The following is a 2,910-nucleotide window of genomic DNA, read 5'->3' as shown; positions in this document are numbered from 1 at the left end:
TGTTCCTATTCGGCCATCTTTCTCCGCCCCCCTCTATTTTATTTTTTTACTCCTGATTTTATTATTCAATTTCTTTTTTTTTCATTTAGTCTTCTGTGGTTGGGAAGCCGCGCCTCCCAAGACCATTCAGTTGGAGCTGGTTGTTGGAAGGGAGTGGGTTGGGGAACTGGGATGGGGGCAGGGAGACCCCTGCTCTGCTCGTGGTCCTAGGTGGAGAAGAAGAACTATACTTCACAGAGTCTGGGGTGTGGTGGGAAGGGGATGAGGTAGGAGCAACAAGCTGGGGAGATGGGACCCACCTCAGTGCCCAGCTTCATTTTCTTCTGATGTTTCCCCACTGGTGGCTTTCTCTACAGTCTTGTAGGCCTTTTTTTTTCTTTTTCTTTTTCTGGGTTTTTTGACTTGCAGATCTCTGGAGGAGAGCCTTTAGCTCTGCATCCTGGACTTCCATCTCAGACTTGTAGAGGTCAGGCTCGAAGGGACCACTGGTTATCTGCATAAGGCCATTGGGCATGAGCAGAACTGTACATTTAAACTGGGCAAGAAATTCACCTTCCTTCTTATAGAGAACATTAAATAGTTGCAGCAGTTCATGCTTGGTGCACTCCGCCACACCCATCCGAGCCTTCTTCTCATCTTCAAATGTTCTTAAAGTAAATGGCATAGCATCAAAACGCCTTTCCACCTCACTGAAGAAGGCACGTGAAGTTTTCATTTTCAGTCCGTGCTGTTTAGAGGGGTCTCATTTGTAAATAGTGGTTCTCTGTCCTGCATCCTTGTCCTTGCCCTCTCCTGAGCTGATGAGAACATCCACAGCATATACTTCATGTACCGCCAATTCTGCTTTTTCATGGTCCTTCTTCTGCTGGTCTGTGGGATTCTGGATAATGGTTTTTTCTCCGTCGACGACATGCTCCTTCAACTGATGTGACCGCATGCTTTCTGTTGGCATGCAGTTAAGTGAATGGGCAGCTTTGTTCAGGGTTTCTGTCACTTGTATGTTCTGGCTCCCAGGTTTGACCAGGCATAGGACAGCTTCATCACAAAAGGGAATTGCCTTAATAACATCTGCTTTCCTCCCTGTTACTTTGGTCCCTGAGCTACATCAACTACAAAAGTATGAGCTACATTAGCGATGAAGCCATCTACATGGACCCTGAGGTCAATTTTTACCAAGTCACCTTCCTTGAGAATATAATCCTGGTTGCTCTTCAAAGGGGAGAAGTGACATACACAGTTATTTACTGAAATGCTGGTGGGAAAAGCAATACCTTTTTTCATTTCTATTTTTTCTTGAAGATTTTCCCTATTTCTTCCATAATCATGGCATCATCTTTCTCACACAGGCTCAGTACTGATACGCCTGAGCTAGATGCTTCTACCAAGGACTGAAGTACCTGGTTGGCTATGTCGTTCCCCCATCTTATACTTGGTCACGACCAGGTCCTTGGCGATAGTTTGCTCCTGCTGCTTGTCCTTGCCCAACATCTTCGTACCACCATCACTGCAGCCTCGTTTTCCCTGAGCCACCGCCTGTCTCCCTTCCCAGCCACAGGCTGTGGTCAGAGCCCCCTTGATCCTCAAGGAGAGGGCGAGCAAAATCGTGAGCAAGAAAGGGAGAGGGTAGGCAGGCGAGAGCAAAGCTCTGTTTTAAATGAAGAGGTTTTCTTATTTCATTTTTAAATACCCAGAGGCTCATTCTGACAAGTTTTCAGCTCCTTTGTAGCTTCCTTGATCTTCCCTACATGACAAATACAATGGAACCTGTTCAGTAGTCCTTCCTTGTCTGTAATGGGGAAGGAAATCAAATAGGAGAGACAACTCAGAGCTGAAGGTTGTCAGAAAAATAAACTGTTCTTAAGAGGTAGTGCTGCGAATAAAGGGCATCCACGCAGGTGTGCCTGACCAAAGTGATGGCTTTCAGGTGTGCATTGATATTTGGTATGTGGGAGAAGGGCCATTGCAGAGGTTTTACATTTGAACACCTAGAGAGCAAAGAGAGGGGTGTGGTTGGGGGCGAGCAGAAGAGACAAGGTGGTTGGTGGTTGCACTCTAGCCTGGGTCAGGGACGAAGTCCAAGTCCTATAGGAAGATGGGCTACTGGAACAAGCGCTTTTCAGAAGCAAGGGGCCCCACTATGCTCAGGTAACAAAGTGGCATGGAGGGAGGAAGGAAAAGGAGTTATAGGCCAGATATTGAGCCTGGCTCACCTGTAACATTTTCGGGGTTTAGAACAAGAGTTCAACTTGGGATCCACATACCATATGCCTAAATATTTGAAATGTTTAGCTCAACGAATACAGCATGTTTTATTTAACGGTTTATCTCCTTCCATGACAAATGTACCTTCATAATGACCTCAAAGGCCAGGTTGGGTTCTAGAATTCTTAGACTCCTCTAAGTACTGCCCAATGGTGTGGGAAGAACTGCTATGCTTCCCCCTCCCGCTTTAGAAATATTTCAGACCTACATAAAATTGTAGAAAACATTACTATAAACATCCATGTGTCTACTATTCAGCTTAAGAAATATAACATTACAAATACAGTTGATGTCTGCTGTGGAGCCTTCTCTACTAGAATGCCCCTCCCTTTCTTTCCTTGAGAGGTAACCATCATCTCAAATGTTCTTGTCTTTTGTTTTTGTTTTTATGAGATGCAGTTTTGCTCGTTGCCCAGGCTGGAGTGCAGTGGCGCGATCTTGGCTCACTGCTGCCTCCGCCTCCCAGGTTCAAGCGATTCTCCTGCCTCAGCCTCCTGAGCAGCTGGGATTATAGGTGTGCACCACCACGCCTGGCTAATTTTTGTATTTTTAGTAGAGACGGGGTTTCACCATGTTGGCCAGGCTTGTCTCAAGCTCCTGACCTCAGATGATCTGCCCGCCTTGGACTCCCAGAGTGCTGGGATTACA

General features: G+C 46.2%; 1 pseudogene; it reads right to left on the bottom strand.

The window, feature by feature from the left end:
- Positions 1-313: 313 nt before the first annotated feature.
- LOC108522223 (proliferation-associated protein 2G4 pseudogene) lies at positions 314-1,488 on the bottom strand (annotated as a pseudogene).
- Between the last annotated feature and the right edge of the window lie 1,422 nt (positions 1,489-2,910).

The sequence above is a fragment of the Rhinopithecus bieti genome, unplaced genomic scaffold (assembly GCF_001698545.2).
Source record: "Rhinopithecus bieti isolate Rb0 unplaced genomic scaffold, ASM169854v2 scaffold_3397, whole genome shotgun sequence".
Classification (NCBI taxonomy): Eukaryota; Metazoa; Chordata; class Mammalia; order Primates; family Cercopithecidae; genus Rhinopithecus; species Rhinopithecus bieti.
Note: the sequence above shows the minus strand (reverse complement) of the source record. Positions and strands in the feature narration are given on the sequence as shown.